The 23,369-nt window shown below is 35.4% G+C and overlaps 2 pseudogenes; both read right to left on the reverse strand.

Annotated features, from left to right (window-relative positions):
* Positions 1-22,354: 22,354 nt before the first annotated feature.
* On the reverse strand, positions 22,355-22,498 carry LOC145247648 (U2 spliceosomal RNA; annotated as a pseudogene).
* A 494-nt stretch (positions 22,499-22,992) lies between these two features.
* Positions 22,993-23,156, reverse strand: LOC145247683 (U2 spliceosomal RNA; annotated as a pseudogene).
* Between the last annotated feature and the right edge of the window lie 213 nt (positions 23,157-23,369).

Here is a 23,369-nt window from a genome sequence, read left to right on the forward strand (position 1 = left end):
TACATCCTACTAAAGTTTGATTATTACAACTGCTGAATTTCAACAAAAAGCAATCTGATGTGAGGACAGAAGAATGAACGATATGCAATAAAATTCTGTATTAAATTTGGAAAAATATTACAGAAACGTATGAAATTCTTCTGCTTTTGGATCATCTTACATGAATGGAGCAGCAGTTTTTGAGTGGCATAAGAGATTCAAGGAAGGCAGGGGGTGGGAAGAGTAAGGAAGTCGGAACACTAGAGTTGATTGGCCAAATAAAGAATTTCATGGATAAGGACCGTCGTGTGTCTATAGAGAAATTAAGTGCCCAGTTTGATGTATGTGTGGGAACTATGCACACAATTATTCGCAAGGAACTGAAGATGCGGAATATTTGCATAAAGTTTGTCCCAATGGTGCTCAATCCTTGTCACAGACTATTTGACCAAGATGGGCATCAAGACATTTCCTCACCCTCCCTGTAGTCTAGATCTTGCTCCCTGTGACTTTTTTGGTTATTCTCTAAGCCGAAAAAAATTCTTAGAGGCTCTTGTTATGAGGCAATTGAGATGAAAGGGGCTGCAACAAAGGTCATTGACACGCTCACACAAGAAAACTTCCATTGGGTCTCCAGTAGTTGCTAGGACGTACACGTGTGTAAGAGCCGGAGGAGATTACTTCGAAGTGCATTGCAGACGGAGGAGATTACTTCGAAGGGGACTAGAGTCTCATGTGTGTACTATTAATAAAAGTGCCCATACGAAAAAAGTCTGGAAACTTTTTTAAGGCACTTCGTATGTAGTCTTCAAAATTCTTCCAACTTTAAAACAATATAAAAAAAAAACTGTTAGTCTTAAATCATTCATTGAAAAAAATTCTTTCGCAATCAGTGCATTAGTTTGCTCCCAAGAATTTATATTGTTGGGATCATTTTTTTTTTTTTTTTTTTTTTTTTTCATGAAAATTTTTAAGGATTTAAAAATAAAACATTATTTTATCTCATAGTTCCCCCGTCAATATTGATCATCGAACACCACCCCGTTTAATGAAAAAATAATCGAAAAGTTCTGGATAACAAATCAAGTCTTTTTTTTTTTTTTTTTTTTTTTTTTTTTTTTTCTGCTCCAGATCATTATTTATTTAATTTTTTTTTTGCTCCAGATCATTGTTTATTTATTCAATAAATTTTTTTTTGCTCCAGGTCATTGTTTATTTATTCAATAATTTTTTTTTTTTTTTTTTTACTTTTTTATATAAGCAAAAAGTGTTCTCCTTGTTTGTGTTGCTCATCTTTGGCTAAGATACTACTTTCAAAACAAAACAGTATTTTATCTCATGGTTCCTCGGCAGTGTTGATCAAACGCCACCTTCTTTCCATTTTTCTTTTGTTTGCTTCAGATTATTTTCTTTTTTACAAATTTATGATAGTAAAAAGTCCTCACCTTACTTGTATTGTTCGACTTTGGCCAAGATACTACTTATCTCATTTTATTCTTAGTCTTATTTTTATTTTAAATATTTATATTGTAACATAGCGCGTATGAGCGCGCGTGAAAATATTAGCAGCAGGAGAAGCGTTTAAACGCATATGCAAGTTGGCTAGTGTGCTTGGGCTTGCGTCTGAATAAAAAAAGACATCACTTGGTCGAGGAAGAAACAAAGTCGGCGACGACGGAGACGGGCGTGTAAAGTGGGGGCGAGAATTTGCACCTTGTCAAAGAGGAAAAGACTAGTGGTTGTCACCTCTGTTTTGACAAACTTCAATCCCTTTTCCAACAAGATGGCGCTACATGCCACACGTCTCACAGATCACTGACACGAGTTCATGACATGTTTACGGAAGAGAGAACAATAAGCAAAGGGTTATGGCCACCACGTTCCCCGGACTTGTAGTCATGTGATTTTTATATTAGAGGAACTTTAAAACAAAAAGTTTATGCAAATAATCCTCATAATCTAGACCAACTAAAGGAGAACTTTACCAACGCAATCAGGAGAATCACCAGAGATCTACAGGCAGTATCTGCAAACGTGCCCAGAAAGGCATAGATGTCGACGGGGAGCACTTCCATCATCTTTTATAACACTATCCCCGAGTGGCTTCCGGGCCTTGATAAGTGGTGATCACTGTGTAAAAAAAAAAAAAAAATACTGGTAATTTAAACAATAAAAGAATGTTCGTCCTTTCTACTACATTTTTCTGGGCTACTTATTCGTGTGATATGGCAAAAGTTCTAAAAGAATTGTCTCATTACGACGATTATAATCTCGGAAATTCTTCACGATTTAAAACTGTATGATAAAAAAAACTGTTAGTCGTAACTCTCTCACACACAGAAGCGCACGAGCGTTAATAAAATTAAGCTGAAAAATAAATGTTCAATTGTAAGGCAAACCTATCTGGATAAAAAAAAAGCTCAACCCGGTTAAGAGGAACAAACAATAGAATACGTCAAAAAGAGTACAGTTACATAAGAACTATTACGTTACTAAGTCAATAAGTGTTACAAGAAGATGAATAAGGAATACGCCTCTTTAGGTCATGACATTTCGAAGCCAAATGCTTCTCGTCAGGAGAAAAGCCGAGACATGTGCATGTGAGTATTGTGTCTAATAGAGAATTAATCGATTGCAATCAGTGCATCAGTTTGCTTCCAAGAATTTATGATAGTCCTAATATTATTGTCGGGATCATCAGGTTTTAATCTTTCATGAAAACTTTCAAGGATTCAAAAAATAAAACAGTATTTTATCTCATAGTTCCCCGGCAGTGTTTATTAAACACCGCCTCCTTTTTTATTTGCTTCATATTGTTTTATTTTATTTTATTTTTTTACTAATTTATGATAGTAAAAAATGTTCACCTTTTAAAATGAAGTTAGTCTGTGATGTTTTGTTTTCGTTCTACAAAAATAAAATGTTTATTTTTTGTTGCGATATGACAAAACATTTTTTTTTCTTTGAGCGAATAAAGAAGGGCGGTATCTTGCCCCTAATTCTGAAACTGTTCAGAAATTCAATTTGTAAAACGGTGGAACGAATCTGAGCAATCAATCAAGTTGATGAAAGCAAAGAAAACTGAAACTAAAGGAAGCGTTAATTATTTACATGCTGAATGAGTATTGGGGTATTGTTAACGAAATGAGAAGATGAAATAATCACGGACGCGTGTAAGAATTGAACCCTATGAAATATTTTGTAACGGTGTAAACGAGGAAAGGAAATAATGACCGAGTACGTATCTTGTTTGGGAGAGTGACTATTGCTGGAAATTTTATAGAAATTTACGATAATGAATGAAATCGAATGAAAATTAATGGAAAACATGTATCAGATACTGACAGTGTTACCATATTAAATTTATTTGGCATCTGTGTTTGTATTCCTATCTTTGTGTCTAAACGGCGAAAAAATGGTTTCTATTTTATTAATTACTAGCGGGGTGCGCCCGGATTTACCTGGTCGTAAAATACGCTTAAATATATTTTAATCTATGCAGATTTTGTGGCAATTATTACAAAGCAAATTCTCTATTGATTATCACATTGTACCTAACATATAGTACTGATTTCAAAAGTTTTAAAGAAAATGAATTGAGTACTATCAGCTAGAATCGAAATCAAAACATCCAACACTCCAGCCGCGTTCCCTAAGTTCGAATTGTCAAAAGATATATAATAAAGATTTAAAAATTAAACCATTTCAAGGTATGAATGAATTTGCGTATGCGCAAAAGTATTTCGCATTTCAACTTGCCGATATATTTCTGTGCGCGTTATTAATCCATCCAATGACTTTATTGGTTATGTTGTAGGGTTAACATTTCCTATTAATTTCAGTGTTATGGGACCAGTAGTTTAAGAGTTTATCGGTTAAATATTTTCATAGAACAACATACATACATCTATTGTTTTATTTATATAGACTAGCAGGACCTGTGGAAATTCTACAGTGGCATATTTCATATGTAATACAGGGTCACCCAAAAAAGAAAACGGGCCCCAATTCGAATTAGGCCTCGTTTCTTAGTGTTTTGTCCAAATGAAATGAAACTTTGGCCATAACTAGTTTATTATATTCAAAACATCACATCAAAACACTAGGGTCTTTGGCCTTTTTTTTCTCCGTTCTACAGCATATGTTCTAGATGGTCTCCATTTAGCTTTTGTTTGTTTTTTTTTTGGGGGGGGGGTCACCCTGTATATAGCTACCGGGCATTCTGTGGGCGTTCAGCGTGAATGGAGACCTCACGATATTATTGTAGCCCTTTTGCTAAAACTGTAGAAGTATTTATCTAAGTAATCTGGTTAATGTAGTGTCAAAATATATCTGGTTATTACGGTTTATCTCCAATGTTCTCATAGAAGTCTGTGATGTATTTCCCTTGAATGGACGCCCGGCGCGAAATCCCACGATATTATTATATCTTTATACAGAACAGATACTATCATTGGATCCTAGCCAGAAGACCTAGAAGGTATATTTTAGTTTCACATATGACATAAAAGCGATATCATTCATTTTTTTTTCTCCATCTCCTGTGATCGGAAGATCCTATTTATTAAAAAGGAGTATAGCAGGTGATAACATACTACAAACATTAAATAAGTATATAGATACGCTTATTTAATGTTTGTAGTAAGTTATCACTTTCTATCCTCCTTTTTTTAATAAATAGGATTTCCTGATCGAATAATTTGTAATCTGGAAACCGTGACACACGTACATACGTTAAAGGTACTACAGTATTAATATCTATAAAAGTGAAATTGTATGTGTGTCTGTGCGTGTACATTTCTACTACTCTGTCAATTTTCAGTCTACAGTTTTCGGTCTAAACATTTGAAATTTTACATAAAGGGTATTCAGACATGCAGCAAGTTTTTAATCAGTTTTGGGGCGAAAATTTCGCTGCCAACAGGTCAAAGTTGAAAGAGTTTACCTTTGCAGACTCTACCAAATTCCTCCGCCAATTTTGGGTTTAAACACTTGAAATTTTAGATGTAGGTTACCTGGACACGAGTCAAACTTTTTATTATATATATATATATATATATATGATATACACATAAAGTTATGCACAGTACATAGGTCTCGAGCAAAGCCGGTCTGAACTGGTAGTAAATTATAAAGACTGTGTTACCTACGCAAGCACGTGTGTCCACCAGACAAAAAAAAAAAAAAAACCGCAACGTTATCCATAAAATACAATTCTTGGTCTCACGTCGGTTCCTGCAATTAGAAAATGGATTCATTCGAGCGATATTTAATTCGGCATATGGGCGCCCACTGGTACGTGGCGTCCCATACCTACAAAACTCTAACACCGCTCGGCGATTGGTTACTAGGGGTCAGCGTTTCATAGCAACCTCATTTCAACTTCTATTCGGTCATCTGTCGTTCGTACGCGTCCCCTCTTCCTCCCCAACATAAATCCCAGCGACCCCACTCCCCACTTTTTTACCCCAATCCCCACTTTTTTAACCCCACTCCCTACACCTAACAGCGCTTGCCATCCCAAGTTTTTTTTTCCTCGTTCTCTCAAGCCATCTATTGACAATCCGCCAAGCAGAAGAACCAACATTATCCAAGAGTATCGCCAGCACCCACCTCCTCTCCTACACCCACCCACACTTCTCAAAGATGGAAGTCTATCCCCCTTCCACCACCTTGGGAGAAAATAGTAGTTACCCCCTCTCCCTCCACCTATGTATATAAGCACGTTGTAGTGTGTGTGTGTGTGTGTGACGTTTCAATTGGTTCAGTGTAGGAACCCCCCCACCTTTTTCAATTGTACTACGAGGGCCCCCAAGCAAAGAATTCGATCAAAAACGCCACGACATCGCCGCCGCCACCTCAGTTTATATGCAAGTGGGTTTTGGGTGGGGTCAGATAGTTACCGAGACACAACACCTCCCTCCTCTCCCACCTTCCGATCCCCCCTCCCCTGACCTCCATCATCTACATTTGTATATAATAGATAATTGTCTTGAGCCAGCAACGTTATTGTTAGGTGGTGGGAGGACAAAAGAAGAAAGATAAATTGGTGGGTGAGGGTGGGGGGAGAAAGAGATATTGAATAAAAAGAAAAGAAAAAACGGGAGAATGAAGAACGAAAAAAGGGAAGAGGGTGAGGAACGAGAACGGAGGGAGGGAAAAGGAATAAAAAAAAAAAAACGAAGAAAAGAGGATGAGGAGGAACGAAAATGGAGGGAGGGAAGGGGCGGGATAAAGAAGACGAAGAGGAGGGGAGGAGGCAGAACGAAGTGAGAGGAGGAAGAGTAGGGGTCAGAAATGGAAGAACGAAAATAAGGAGGGAAGGATGAGGAGGAACGAGAAAGGGAAAGGAATGAGGGGAAAGGAAGGGATAAGGAAGAGGAACGAATAAAATGGGAGAGGAGAACGAGGGGGTGAGAATAATGTGATGTGAGGGGTAAGAATAACAGAGAAAAGTCGAGAGAGTGGAAAGATACGGAGGGAAATAGAGAGAAGCAGTGAAAGAATCGAAAGCAAAAAGAGAATGAAAGACATCAAAGGGGGTGGATAACCAAAAATCCAAAAGAATGAAGATGAAAAAAAAAAGTGTATGAAATAAAGTAAAGTAGGGGGAGGAAAGGAGAACGTAACGAAAATGACGAATCAAGAAAGGAAAAAGAAAAGAATAAGGTGGAAAAAAGTGAAGATGAAATGGAAAAATGAAAAAAAAAAAAAAAAAAACAGAAATAAGAAAAACAAAAAAAAATTAAAAAAAACGAAAAGGCAAGGTAAGGAAATCAGCTTCACGCGAAAAAAAAAAGGTAGAAATAAATGAAAAAAAAATACAAAACCATGAAAGAAAAAAATGGCGTATAAAGAAATACGTAAAATCGGTTTCCTATATTTTTGAACCTCGCGCATTCCTTTCACACCAAAAAAAAAAAGTACTTTCAGGTTTAAAAGTAATTTTTAGTTGGCGTAAATACGACGAACTTCATTCGTCTTCTTATATAATAAACCTTGAAAGCGAAAAGTGAACTCTCTATTTAAAAAGAAATTACAACTGCATCTCTCTCCCAACCCAGACCCTAACCCTAATCTCACTTCTAACCACCTAACGGAACCCAGAGACCTGAAAACCCACATCTCCGACGGAGGGTGGAGGTTTCTCATCAAATAAAAAGGAATTTTTACATTTATAGGTTTGCTTTATATTTAACGACCCCCAACCCCCAGTCGCCATACACAAGTCTCTCGCGCTAAAGTAACATTTTTGTAGGGAAATTAATCTAGTAAAAATATCTACGAAGGAAAGCGTGTTCAGATAGTCGATAAATCGACATTTTTAAATATGTCGTCTTAAATAAAAACATTACGTACTTGTCATGTCGAAAATAGTAATATATCCAAAAATTGCGAAAATTCATCGAGCAGAACTGCTTAGTACAAAGAAGAAAAAGTGTCGCTATAGAAAATAAACATTGCACGCCATGAAAAAGTAATCTAAAATATTCGTTCCGAGTTATGTCCTTCCCTTCGTATGTGAACTCTTCACTGTGTACTTTATAACGTCTAAGAAAAATACAATTTTACCCAATTTTCTGCAAAAATTACTTTTAAATATAAATAACATTCTATTCGATGTTTTTCCGTAATTTTTGGATATATTACTATTTTCGGCACGACAATTAAGTACGTAATGTTGTTTTTTCTTGAAGCGACATATTCTTTTTTTAATCCATCTGTCGACTTTATCTTAACAAGCACCAAACATTTAACGTATCGTTGAGTTTTTTACTCTTAATAGATCTGTGCAAGGTAATATTATATCGCGGCAGTTTATTAACATAATAGAAAGAGGTTGCTTTCCTATAAATGAACCAAGAGCTATTAAAAATATTTCGGCATTTTGAAAAAAAAACAAAAAAATTTATTTAACGTAATCGTATATATTACTCCGAGAGACTCCTCACATAGGTACGTGCAAAATAAATAGTTGATCTCCTACATCTATAAACATTTTGGTTCCTCCCTCCACTTAAAAAAAAAATCACTAAAATTAATGTTTTAATGAAAATTTCAACATTTATTAACAGAATATAATTTTTTGAATTCAGATCATTTAGTTTAGATAGAAATACACTAATGTCGATAAGAGTTACTGTTTTGAGTGCAGAGTAAGATTATATAGCGCCAGTTTATTAACAGAGTAGACCGAGGTTGATTTTTTATAAAATACGACATCAGTTATCTCTCATATAATAAAACGATTGCAGAAGTTCCCCTTGCGACGAAAGTACCGTAGTTTGCAATAACAGAGGCCACGTACAAATTTATTATGTAACTTTAGAACACCTTTCTAGACACATTTAGTTGTTATAATAAAAATCCTACATTTCGTCCTAGGAGCAACACAATTACAATCACGGCTATTTGTAGGGGAAGTAGTTCCTATTTTCCCCTGTAAATAACAAGAATGAATAATCGCTTCCGCACAAAATTAAACAGTTATGTATCTAATCTCCATATATAATATTTTTATTGCAGAAATTCCCCTTTGGACCAAAATACCGTAAGTTTGCAACAACATATGCCACATACAAATTTATTATTACAGACTATTAGTCACTATCTTATGTAACTTTAGAACGACATTTTAGACACATTTAGTCGTGATAATAAAATGCTACATTGCATCCTAGGAGCAACACAACCAGAATCGCAACATTATTAGAGGAAGGAGTTCCTATTTTTATCTCTAGATATTTAGTCCTCCTACCATCACCAGTCAACAACGGGGGAGGGGAATCTATACTGTTTACAGCTAATGTGGCTACACCCATCGTAATTGGATTATAAAAACAGACATTTTCCCTTTTTCCAATTCAGAAATAACTGCTCCCTTTCCAAAATCTGTCCATTCTGATTGGCTGAGTGCTTAAAATTCTCAAAGTCCGGAATTTGATTCTACTAAATAAACGAACACTTATAAACATTAAAATATGGCGTCACTAACAGACGTTTTCATTTTTTATTTTTCATTCAATAAATCCAACATGTCAATAATAAGCATTACAATTTCTTACAGTAGTGTTTGTTTGTTCGCATGTTGCGTGCGTGTATGCAAACATAATTAGGTATCCATTAAAACAACACACTAGTCCAACTGCCGAACAATAACGTTACGACGTTTTTTAATCTTGTTGAACACAGGGTTGCATCAAGCTAAGACGATCCTTAATAGTTAAAGATAGATATTTTTAGCAGATAAGTTGTGAATTTTCGATATTCCTTTTGTTTTGTTTTTTTTTTTTGTTTTTTTTTTGTTTTTTTAATGCAAATGTTAATATTAATTATATTGGTGTACTGTTGCCACATTTAGACACGAGTTGCTAGCATCACTTATCCTGCCTCGATAGAGTTCAAAATAGATTCGTAGCCTAGTAGGGTATGCCCTTTTCTTTTCCCTGCAACCTCTTTCCCACAGAAGAGACGTTGGGAGCCTGTCTCTGCTTTATCGTTATTTTCATGGCAAGTGCTCGTGTGAGCTCAAATCTGTGGTCCACCCTCACCAAACTTTCTCGAAAAACGCTTGTCTATCTGCAACCACTATCAATAATTTCCCGACTCTTTATTTGTACCTAAACTTAAACGTACATTCCATGGACAAAGCTTTTTTTTCTTAGAACTTTACGCATGTGACACTCTCTTCCGTTTCCCTGCTTTCTAGCTGACTACAATAAGTAATCGTCAAGTCCAACGTAAACAAGTTCTTGATGAGACGTCCCCTTACGTAATCCAATTTACCAAATTTCCACTACTAACGATTACTACCATATTATCCCATTGGCCAATGTACCTTCATTAACACTTGATAAGTAGTGACACCTTTTGTGTATGTTTTTATTATATATATATATATATATATATATATAAAATAAAACAGATGCGGATTTGAATTTTGTCCATGCTGTCGAAAAGCCTGGAAAAGAATGAATGAAGAGATTAAGAACGGTAACAAATACGATTCGATAGAGCGAAGAACGCGCTTCGAAATGATATATATCATGGCTATATATATATATATATATATATATATAACAGACACTAATATTTCGTCTTCGAGTTATTCTTCTTCCCATCCTCCATCTGATATAGTTACTAATCCAATACACCACTCGAGCAGCCCTTCCATCTACAATCATAAAACTAGTAATGATAATAATGATGATAATAATAGTAATAATAATGATGATAATAATAGTAATGATAATAATAATGAGAATAATATTTCTCCTAACAGCCGTCCTAACACTAACAACACTCATTATCCCCTCCAAAATAGTCATTATACAGACATTGTCCCACCATTTGTTGAACACTATGAACAAAATTCAAACTATTTAACTAATACAAATCAGCAAATTAATATTAATACCAGACCCCGAGCTTTTAATAAAGTACATACATATATCGGCGCTACTTCAAACATTAAGAAAAGAATATCAAACCACGTTTCTTCTTTTAACAACCATAATTCTAATAATAACCAAGGAACTTCTCTAACCACTTTAATTAAAAAACTTAACTCTAACAATACCCCCTTCTCAATCAAATGGACTATCATAAAAAAGTTAAGTCTTATGCTCCAGGCTCTAAGTCATGTCGCCTCTGCACAACCGAAGCTATAACTACAATTACTTCCCCTCAAAGTAACAATATAATAAATTCTAAAAAATAAACTGATCTCTTTCTGTAAACATAAGTCCAAATTTAATTATGGCAATTTTGAAATTACATAGTTATTACTTTTATCCTTTATATAGATATAAAAAAAATTCTTTAACTTTATCGTTTTTCTACATACTTCTTAATACTTTATGATTTAATAATCCTTTATTTTAATTCTTTACCTTTTCTTTGCATGCTCGGATATTTATCTGCATTTTCTGCTTTATTCTTTAAACTTTCCTATCTATTTAATATATCAATCTACCCACACTTTCATATCTTGTATGCATATTTACTTATATTTTACTATATGCATTTACTTACCTTTTTTTTCTTGCTTTTTTCTTGAATTTGCAGATACCGGCCATCCTCTCCCCTTAAATAATTTTTATTTAGTTTTTTATTTTTATTTTATTTTATATTTTATTTTATGTTTTATTATTTATTCATTCTTTATTTATTATTTATTTTTTATTTATTATTTATTTTCCATTTATTTGTTAATTTATTTATTTATTTTCCATTTAGTTTCGTCTAACAACTCTTGCTGGCATTTTTTAAGTGATGACCTGTACATTTCAGTTGACCTATATTATTTTGCCCTATATATTTTTTTCGCGCCTTTAACATTTCCTGTCTGGGTCATTTTGACTTTTGTTTCCCTTTATTTTATATTTAACTTTATCATCATTTTACCCCTCTTTCTCTTCCCTGATCTTTTTTATTTATATTTATGTCTCGGAAGTAGAGTGAAAAGCATATCTTATTTTTCTTTTATTAATATTATTGGAATCTTTCCTTTTTTCCTTGTACACATTTTTGTAAATTATTTCATGGATTTCTGCCTTTGGATTATTATTGACCATCTTCTTCCAATTTCGGGATTTCCTTGGATTTTACTTGTACAAATGGAAATTCTTTTAACTTTCTTGAAGTTTTACATTTGGATTTTACCGTCACTGGATATTTTATTTTCCACCAGACTATCCATTCATATGTAATCATCTTTTTCTTTACTATATTCCCTCTGCTGCACTTTTTTTGTTTCAAGTAAGATCTTTGACTTACTTGTTGTTTCATCAAATACTTCTGCATGCAAAATCCGATCCCGCATTTTGCTAATTCCTACCCTCTGATGAGAAGGAAAGTATTTCTTCGAAACGCCGCGGATTAAGGACTATCCATTTATCTAGTGTTTCCTTTTCAGATTAAATGTTTTCAACTCATTTCAAAGTGTTTTTAAACATATTTTATTAACTGTTTGCTCATATATATATATATATATATATATATATATAATTAATAATAAATATATATGTATGTATATATATATATATATATATATATATATATATATATATATATACACACTGTGGTAGCAAAATCAAGACTTCAAACAGGGTGTTGATGGCAACAAAAAGTGTATTTCATTTTACGTTACAATTGTTTCCATGTCCAGTCGAACAATTTCAAACATTATATCGTTTAAAAATTTTCCAAAACCAGCATTTCTTCAGACTTTATGAATAAACACACTTTTGACAATAGAGCATTTTTGAAGAGAAAGAAAAAAAAGAAAAATTTCCTTAACGGGAAAAGCATGTGAGAAACATTTACCTTTGCTGTAGTTACGGAAAAGCCCATTTAAGTATTAATATATCGCCCAATTTTCGAATCTTTATTTAAGAACAGAGTCAGTAATATATATATATATATATATATATATATATATATATATATTATATATATATAATTAACAATAAAACAAACTTATGTGGATAGTTATTTGCCTGTTGCACGCTAACACTTTTTTAAACATTTACATGACCTTGCTGTTTTTATTTGTAAGAATCTCACCAGTTCACGTGTCCCTTCTCTTGAATCTCATACTCTTGAGTTTCATACTCTTGAATAGCACACTCTTGGATCCCATACCTTTTAATCCCGTACCCTTTAATCCGATGACTTTTATCTGTCTCATATTGTTTGTTACTTTTTAATAACCTTAATAATACCCTCTTTAATCCCGTACCCTTTAATCCCATGGGTGTCCTTTTATCTGGCTCCTATTGTTTGTTACTTTTTAATAACCTTAATCCGTACCCTTTTAATCCCATGCCCTTAAATTCCGTACCCTTTTAATCCCATACCCTTAAATTCCGTACCCTTTTAATCCCATACCCTTAAATTCCGTACCCTTTAATCCCATGACTTTTATGTCTCATAATGTTTCTGTTACTTTTTAATAACCTTATAACACTCTCTTTAATCCCGTACCCTTTAATCCCATAGGTGTCCTTTTATCTGGCTCCTATTGTTTCTGTTACTTTTTAAAAACCTTAATCCCGTACCCTTTAATCCCATGACTTTTATGTCTCAATGTTTCTGTTACTTTTTAATAGCCTTAATCCCGTACCCTTTTATCCCATGACTTTTATCCGTCTTATAATGTTTCTGTTACTTTTTAATAACCTTAATCCCGTACCCTTTTAATCCCGTACCCTTTTAATCCCGTACCCTTTTAATCCCGTACCCTTTAATCCCGTGCCCTTTTAATCCCGTACCCTTTTAATCCCGTACCCTTTTAATCCCGTACCCTTTTAATCCCGTACCCTTTAATCCCGTACCCTTTAATCCCGTACCCTTTAATCCCGTACCCTTTTAATCCCGTTCCCTTTTAATCCCGTTCCCTTTTAATCCCGTACCCTTTTAATCCCGTACCCTTTTCATTCTGTCTGGCACCTCCTATTCTACTCACGCAGATCTCGATGGTGAAACATGTCTTAACTTTTCTCGGTCTCATAACTTGTCTCAAATTTTCATCTTCCCCTACAAGCTTTCCTTATGACCGTCATCAACCATTTTTACTTGATCTTTTTTATCACTAAATATTATTCTGTTTCATCTTCTCCTCCATTGGGTTCTTCTGATCATGCTGTTGTTGGTGTCCTGATTTATGGGAGAGGGACCTATGTTTTCAGTGGCTTCCGTGCGTCCGTTAGTCCAGACGACTGCCAGATAACCGCCCATTAGTTTTTCCTGAAATTTTGCCATGACTTGTATTTCATTAAATAGGTGTGCACAGTAAAACATCTTTTTTGCGAAAATTCCCGTTCCGTCCCCAGGGGCTCAAAAGAGGTCAAAAATAACACGTTTTGCCCCATAACTTTTGATCCATCCATTAGATTTTTCTGAAACATGGCCAAAATTTGGAGCCCATTGTTCTTAATATAAATCTTGTATGGGTGACCCTGGCAAACTTCTGTTTTGCGTCCCCGGGGACCTATATGGCTAAAACACCCCTTTTTGTAGCTCTTTTTTCATATTTCTCAACAAAAACTTGATATTTCTGACTATATAGTGGGGTTTTTTACGGTAGTCAACTCAAACATACATGTGTTAAGGCCTGAAATTGCACCGTTTTCCATTTACACTGAGATTCGGCGTATCCAGGGGCTCAAAAGAGGTAAAAAAAAAAAAAAATGCCCCAAAATAGCACAAAATGACACTTTTTGCCCCATGGGGGACCATGCATTCTTCATTTGTTCATAGTTAAATAATTTTTTTTTTTTTTTTTTTTTAGGGGTTACCTCACCGAGGTTAAATAACATTTATTTGTAAGGAAACCCCATTAAAATAAGTTCAAACAAAATATATTGTTGACCTTGTGTATGCTTTGAATAGCAGCAGCAGCAGTGGCTTTTAATATCGGACTTATGACGGGGCGGCCATGAAATAGGTAAGCAGACTTTTTTTCTTTTTTTTTTTTCTTTTTCTTTTTTTTTCTTTTTTTTTCTTTTTTTTCTTTTTTTTTTCTTTTTTTTTCTTTTTTTTTTCTTTTTTTTTTCTTTTTTTTTTTTTCATTTTTTTTTTCTTTTTTTTTTTTCTTTTTTTTTTTTTCTTTTTTTTTTTTTTTTTTTTTTGAAAACTGAAGTCATTAACCGGATAGACGATTTAAACGCCCAAAGCAAGTTGATCTGAGTTTAAAATTATATAGATGTAATTGTTTGGTTAATAGTAGCAAGTCTGCTATAATTCCTCTTTTTTAATGGTCTTCGTGTTATTTCATCTTCTACGGATAAGACAAATCTCTTTGTCTTTTTGTTGAGAATTCTTCTATCAATGATTCTGGTGCTGTTCTTCCTGATTTTCTTTGACAACAAATAATTTTCTTGATTTTATAATTATTATTCTAAAGATGGTTACTAAGGTTCTTCCTGATCTTGACCACTGTAAAGCTTCTGGTCCTGATTTGATTTCTGTTCTCGTTGTTAAACGTTGTACTCCTGAGTGTTCTTCTATTCTCTCAAAATTATTCAGTCTCTGTTTGTCAAAATCACGTTTTCCTTTCTGTTGTCCCTATTTTAAAAAAGATGCTGACGATTGGTCTGACCCAACTAAGTATCGTCCTGTTAGTCTCCCGTCTGTTATTAGCAAAGTTTTTCGAAGATGGGTTAACTGCAAACTTGTTGATTATTTTATTTATTTATTTTATTTATTTATTTTTTTTTTTTTTTTAGTGATGTTCAGTATGATTTTCATTGTTTTTTTTTTCAACTGCTCATCTTTTAACTGTTGTAACTGAGTACATCCGTTTTTTGTTTTTATTTTTTATTCAGGAGAAGGTAGGGCATTGAACTCAACACTTCGAAGGCGTTACATCTACATAAACTTTGTAGTTATTTTATTGGTAGTAAAGCTCGTAACATTACTAGGTCATCTCTTTCTGACCAATGGCCTTCGGGACAAGATCAAAGTGTAGTATCTGTTCCGGCAGATGCTGCACTTAAGATGGTTTGTGCCAGTCAGTGGAGGGGAAGCCCTCTATACTGGGACAATTATTATTTTTGGTAACCAGAGTGACCCCTTTTAGGGGAGCTGGTTTTTACCTCACATTAAAAACGGCCTTGTGCCTAATTTGCTCAGTGGGGGAGCAAATAAATACCATCTGTTCCGGCAGATACTGCAAGCAAAGACCATATGTGGGGGCGACCCCACATATAAGACCTTGGTCAATGTAGGGTCAACCCTTCATACCAATTGTCACTATCCAGCTCCCCTACTCCCCGGGAAGCTGGTCCCCATTTCCCCTTCACTCCTCACATTAAAAATCGGCCTTGTGCCTAATTTGCTCAGTAGGGGAGCAAATAAATACCATCTGTTCCGACAGATACTGCAAGCTATGACTAGCTATGACTAGCAAGGACCAGATGTGGGGGCAACCCCACATGCCTGACCTTTAACCAGCTCCCATTTCCCACCTCTCGGGAGCTGGTCCCCTTTTTCCCTTCCCCCTCCCTTCACTCCTCACATTAAAAATTGGCCTTGTGCCTAATTTGCTCGGTGGGGGAGCAAATAAATACCATCTGTTCCGACAGATACTGCAAGCTATGACTAGCTATGACTAGCAAGGACCAGATGTGGGGGCAACCCCACATGCCTGACCTTTAACCAGCTCCCATTTCCCACCTCTCGGGAGCTGGTCCCCTTTTTCCCTTCCCCCTCCCTTCACTCCTCACATTAAAAATTGGCCTTGTGCCTAATTTGCTCGGTGGGGGAGCAAATAAATACCATATGTTCTTCAGATGCTGCAAGCTATGACTAGCTGTTACTAGCAAAGACCAGATGTGGGGGCAACCCCACATGCCTGACCTTTAACCAGCTCCCATTTCCCACCTCTCGGGAGCTGGTCCCCTTTTTCCCTTCCCCCTCCCTTCACTCCTCGCATTAAAAATCGGCCTTGTGCCTAATTTGCTCAGTGGGGGAGCAAATAAATACCATCTGTTCTTCAGATGCTGCACTTCCATTTCTTGTTCTCTGTCAGTGGAGGAGAAATCCTTCACGACTGAGACAATTTTTATTTTTGTACCTTTTCTCCGCGTTAAAAAACGACCCTGTTGTCTAACTCTGTCCCGTGGGGAGGCATAGTAAACAGGTACATATATTAGATCCATTGCTCCTCCTGATTCTCATAAAGTATATTCTCTACATATTTCTAAATACTAACACCCTATAAATCTACTATCAAACCATGTATGAGGTACTGTCGTCATATTTTGTGAATCTCTGTCCTATTTGAGGGTTCTTGGATAAAATACCAAAACGTGTTTTCAGTTTGCGGCCAATCAAACTATCTTCTGTGCAACCACTTTCTAACAGTTGTTAGCCTCTGTTGTTTCTATAAATATTATGAATTGTGCACCAGAATTGTCTAATATCTCCCCCGCTTCTTTTGTTCGTTTGACTCATTAGTATAATACTCCCCATCAATTTGTTATTTTTATTACCTAATTATAATACAGCATTCTATTCCAGTAGCTTTCTTTTTTTTTTAACAAGAACTATAGGTTTGTGGAATTTTATTCCTGCTGACTGTTTCCCGTTACGTATAACCTTGGTATTTTTAAGAATAAGGTCAATAGAATTCTTTTATCTTTTTAGCTAGCATATTTCGTTCTTATTAGCTCCTTACATTAAGTGGATTCACGTCTTGTCTGGAGCGATTTCCATTGAAAAAAATCAATCTTTTTCTACTTTAAATTGAGTTTTGCTATAAAAATAAATAAATAAATAAATAAATACACAGGAGACTTCCAATCGTAACAAGGCGGGTAATTATTTTCTGAAAACTTAAAATCTTAGGCCAATTTAGTAAAACTCAATTTTCGCTAATTGTCTTTGAAAAATGTTTTCATTAAGAATTAATAATTATATCGTTTTTCGTAATTTTTGGATATGCAACATGACTATTAAGTAGACACCATTGGTTTTATTTGAAATTCAATATTTCGATATTCAAATTTCGCTCTAAAAACGAATCACCGAAAATTGTCATAATCTCGAATCAATCGTCGAACTTAACAGGATCAGGGAAGATGTCCCCCACCCCCTGAAAAATAAGTGCGAGATATCGCGTACAAATAAAAGAAAAAGAGGAAGGCAACACCGGGTTGTACTGCTGAGCAAACAAAGGAGGAGGAGGAGGAGGAGGAGGCACATAAAATAGTCTATTAAATGCCAACGCTACAAGCCAGATGAATCAGCTTCATCGCTTCTTCTCTGAAGAAGCCCTCTTCGTTCGAAGCAAGATGGAGGTCGCTCCGTTGCTTAAGAAAAAAAAAATTCCAAGAGAGATTTTTTTTTTTTTTTTTTTTTTTGTCAGGGTTCAAATTGTATCATCTGGTTAGACACGATGAAACGGTGACGAGGAGAAGAGTGGGCTTATATTAAAAGAAGAGACACTCCCTCCCCCCCTTCTCTCCTCCACCCCATCTCACCGAGTCTTCATTTTATCCTGGAGTTTTTTGTTTGTTTATTTTTTTTCGCCCCCCCCCTCCTTTTTTGGAAAATGGGATAAAATTTCTTCACTTTTATTACGCCATTTTTTACGCCGTATTTTCTGATTACGTTTAATAAATTTCATCTGAGAAATAACATGGAGACGAGGCGAGAATGCGATTTTTTTTTTTAGATACGGCAATTAGAAATATTTGTTTAACGATGAGAATCTTATTTTAAACCTGTATGTGACAGACCAACAAATATTTTTAAGATGCGTCCTAGAAGAGGGTACTTCAAATTGAATCCTGATAGATTCTCGAAAATGTTAATTCAAACATAAGCCTTACGGACTAACGAAAATTCTACATAAAACGTAATGAAAATTCTATACGAAACGTAAGCATGACAGACCAATGAAAATTCTATATGAAACGTAAGCATGACAGACCAATGAAAATTCTATATGAAACGTAAGCATGATAGACCAATGAAAATTCTATATGAAACGTAAGCCTGATAGACCAATGAAAATTCTATATGAAACGTAAGCATGACAGACCAATGAAAATTCTATATGAAACGTAAGCATGACAGACCAATGAAAATTCTATATGAAACGTAAGCATGACAGACCAATGAAAATTCTATATGAAACGTAAGCATGACAGACCAATGAAAATTCTATATGAAACGTAAGCATGACAGACCAATGAAAATTCTATATGAAACGTAAGCATGACAGACCAATGAAAATTCTATATGAAACGTAAGCATGACAGACCAATGAAAATTCTATATGAAACGTAAGCATGACAGACCAATGAAAATTCTATATGAAACGTAAGCATGACAGACCAATGAAAATTCTATATGAAACGTAAGCATGACAGACCAATGAAAATTCTATATGAAACGTAAGCATGACAGACCAATGAAAATTCTATATGAAACGTAAGCATGACAGACCAATGAAAATTCTATATGAAACGTAAGCATGACAGACCAATGAAAATTCTATATGAAACGTAAGCATGACAGACCAATGAAAATTCTATATGAAACGTAAGCATGACAGACCAATGAAAATTCTATATGAAACGTAAGCATGACAGACCAATGAAAATTCTATATGAAACGTAAGCATGACAGACCAATGAAAATTCTATATGAAACGTAAGCATGACAGACCAATGAAAATTCTATATGAAACATAAGCTTGGCAGACAGACTGACGAAAATTGAAGAATAATAGACTAAAGAACCCGCCGTTTCAGAGTAGAGAATTCTAAAGTCATAAAATGCTTTTTATATTGCATTGCAGATAAATGAAAATGCAATTTCTAACTTAAGCTTTACAAACTGACGAAAAGGCTATTTCTTACTCGTGCGTGACAGACAAAGCTTCTTTTAACAATGCGTGGAAACATGTTAGAACCTGGAATTACGTTTATAATGAAATTAGACCCCCCCCCCCACATAAAAAAAGAGTTTTTAACGTGAAACTATGAATCGAAGATTGACACGATATGAAATAGAAAAGAATTAAATAAATGCAATACGTAGACGTGGCGAAGGAAGAGGGCAACGGTCGTTGCTTGGATGAAGACGGAAATGGAGAAAAACGAAAAAAAAGGGGAGGGGGAGGCAAAGAAAAAGAAGTTAAAGGAAAAGAGAGGTGGCGGGGTGGGGGTTGTAAGGAAGAAAAAAAGGAAATGAGGCGAAGAGAAAAAAAAAAGGAAGCGAAGGAATAGGAATTTCATTCGGTTGTTTTGTTTTACGGCATATCGATCCTTTTCGAGTTATTTAATGCCGTATCCAATAATATGAAAAAAAAAAAAAAGTTTCAAATTCTTTATATCTTCAAATATTTATTCATGGTGTTTGGTTTGGTTGTTTGTTTTACGGCATATCAACCCTTTTTGGGTTTAATAATTTTGGCAAAACCTTTTTTTCAAGTTCTTTAGATTTTCAAATATTCGAACGTTCAAATGACACGCGCAGTGTAGTATCGGTTCTGCAGATGCTGCACTTAAGATAATTTGTACCAGTCAATAGAGGGGAAGCCTGCTATACTGGGACAATTATTTTTGGTAACCAGAGTGCCCCCTTTTTGCCTACTTTTAGGGGAGCTGGTTTTTACCCCACATTAAAAACGGCCTTGTGCTTAATTTGCTTTGATGAGGAAGCAAATAAATACATTAAACGTCATTTTTTTGTATTGAGAAATTCAGATAATCGAGTCTCGAATCAGTTAGAGAGCCCGGTACGCGAACAAGCCGCAGAGAGGAAGGCCCTGAAACGGTGCATATTCTCTCCTGACGACCCGATATTATCTGGAGGACGAAATAAAATAAACACGGAAATAAAAATCAAAAAACGCGATTATATACAAGTGAATAAACTAAGAAATGAAACACCCCACGCACACAAAAAAAAAACAATAAACGCGATTATATACAAATCTACGAGAGAATATACCATGGAGAGGAAGGCCCTAAAACGGCCCGTGTTCTCTCCTGATAATCGACATTAATTGGAAGCCGAAATTGATAACTTCATAAGTGAACACAGCAGAAAAACATTAATTTTATTTTTATTTCGGACTATTAGTCTCATCTTTATTAGTTGTTGTTTTTCATCTTTTATTGGTTTGATAGAGACGTTGACTCTCTAAAGTTCCAGATGAACATTGTCTGAAGATAGCGGTTTCAATCCCACTCAAAGCGTGCCAGAGGTTTACTTGGCCAAAATGTGGTGAGACAACAACAACTACGGATGGCAGTGATGGCTGAGAATGCAGTTAGGAGATTCGAAGTTCCTATCCGTCGCGGTTACCACCTGACGAAGGCCAGAGGAATAGTTGGCCGAAACGTTGTGAATAAACAATAAAAGATGAAAAACAACGACTAATAAAGATGAGACTAGTAGTCCGAAATAAAAATAAAATTGATAAAATTAATATATATAATGCTCATCTCAAAAATGAATTCCAATTAAGGAATAATATATATATATATATATATATATATATATATATATATATATATATATATATATATATATATTAAGCTGAAAAACATTATATACAAGCCTATAATGTAAGCTGTTCTTTCAAAACACAGTATCTTCTGTTATCTTGCTTCATGGCGAGTTTCTGCTACTGTTCTGGGCGTCATTTTTATTCTAATGTTTCGTTGTTTTGTAGAGAAAAAATTGTTTTGGTTTTGTTTTATTTTTTTGACTTTGCAGGACATAATTAAGTTTTGCAAAGAGAAAGAAAACCCAATAACCTTAATGTCTGTTGCATTTAAGTCAGGAGGTCGATATCTTCAGACAGCCTAAAATGATAGCATCAGGAAGGAAAAAAGAAAGTGAAGGGAGAAAAAAGGAAAAAAAAAAGGAAAAGTTCTTAAAAAATAAAAAAAGATAAATTTTTTAAAAAATACAAAAAAAAAAATTTGCGGCATGTTAACCCCTTTTTGTTATTGCTTTTATGCTGAAACAATAGATATTTTAAACAACGATTACGTATTTGCATCCCTCGTTGGCTGAGAGGGAAAATGGAAATTCATCTCTCTTTGACAGAATGGTTATTACTGACCAGCCGTGACATTCTTCACTAATCGTCGCCATTGACCCCGGTTCTGTGCCATTCTGAGCAACTCAGCCATGCTAATGTCCGCGATGTTCTTCACATTCTTGTTTTTGGTCATCTACGTTCTCTTTTGCTAAGGGTTTTACCAAAGAGTAGATCTTTTGCTAGATCATCCGTTCTGGCCACATGTCCCAAAAATCGCAATTTCCTGTCATTGAATTTTGTCCAGCAGTCTTCGGCATGGTTCAATCTCCTCCAGAACTCATTCATTTATATGTTTGCCCACCCAGCTTACACGAAAAAGTCTACGGAAGCACCACAATCCAGAAGCAACAATTTTCCTCTTGTCGACTTTCTTTAAAACTCAACATTCTGCTCCACATGTCGGTATTGAGAATATCAAGGCTTGCAGGAGTCGTTTCTTTGGGCGTTGTGAAATGTGTCTGTTTTTCTAGATAATGATTAGCGCAACCATTGCTGTCTTTGTCATTGCAATATGTCATCTTACTTTTTTGGTGTCATCTACTTTGTTAGTAACAAGGCCGATAGCCATTAGTCGCATGCTCTCGTGTAATGAATGAATGTGTAAATGTAGGACTGACATGAAATTCTTAAAGATAAACTAAAATGACCGAAAAATGGGCTGAAATGACTTAAATAAGTAAAAATTGAATGAATTGAATGACCTTAAGAATGACTTGAATGATTAAAAAATAACTGGAATCCTTCAAAAACAACTTGAATGATCTGAAGAATGACTTGAATGGCTTTGAGACTGACTGGTTGTAAAGTGGGTGATCATTTTACATTAAATTAATACAGAAACGTGACCTCCCACTTTATATCACAAAGTTACAAGTTACAAACATAAGTACAGCATGTAGTAAGAACAGATACTACACTTTGATCTTGGTCAAAAGACCAAGAAAAGCTGTGTTTATTTGCTCCCCCACCGAGCAAATTAGGCACAAGGCCGATTTTTAATGTGAAGGGGAAATGGGGACCAACTCCCCGGGGAGTAGGGGAGCTGGATAGTGACAATTGGTATGAAGGGTTGCCCATACATTGACCAAGGTCTTATATGTGGAGTTGCCCCCACATATGGTCTTTGCTTGCAGTATCTGCCAGAACAGATGGTATTTATTTGCTCCCCCACCGAGCAAATTAGGCACAAGGCCGATTTTTAATGTGAGGAGTGAAGGGGAAATGGGGACCAACTCCCCGGGGAGTAGGGGAGCGGGATAGTGACAATTGGTATGAAGGGTTGCCCCTACATTGACCAAGGTCTTATATGTGGGGTTGCCCCCACATATGGTCTTTGCTTGCAGTATCTGCCGGAACAGATGGTATTTATTTGCTCCCCCACCGAGCAAATTAGGCACAAGGCCGATTTTTAATGTGAGGAGTGAAGGGAGGGGGAAGGGAAAAAGTGGACCAGCTCCCGAGAGGTGGGAAATGGGAGCTGGTTAAAGGTCAGGCATGTGGGGTTGCCCCCACATCTGGTCTTTGCTAGTCATAGCTAGTCATAGCTTGCAGCATCTGCCAGAACAGATACTACATTTTGATCTTGGCCAAAAGGCCAAGAAAAGCTTAAAAAGCTAAGAACAGCATCTATTAACAACAGACCTTTGATCTTAACGCAAAAGGCCAAGCACAAAAGTGTTACGGACAGACTTATAGAGTCGCTTGCATGCGACTAAAAACTGCATCCAGGTAGTTCAAATCTTCTAGATTTTCAACATTCTGATTGCCCACAATTAGGTTTTCATTATTTGCTGCCTGTGTTACCTTCATTACCTTTGTT

This window comes from Euprymna scolopes, chromosome 25 (genome assembly GCF_053919585.1).
Source record: "Euprymna scolopes isolate OS-2025 chromosome 25, ASM5391958v1, whole genome shotgun sequence".
Lineage (NCBI taxonomy): Eukaryota > Metazoa > Mollusca > Cephalopoda > Sepiida > Sepiolidae > Euprymna > Euprymna scolopes.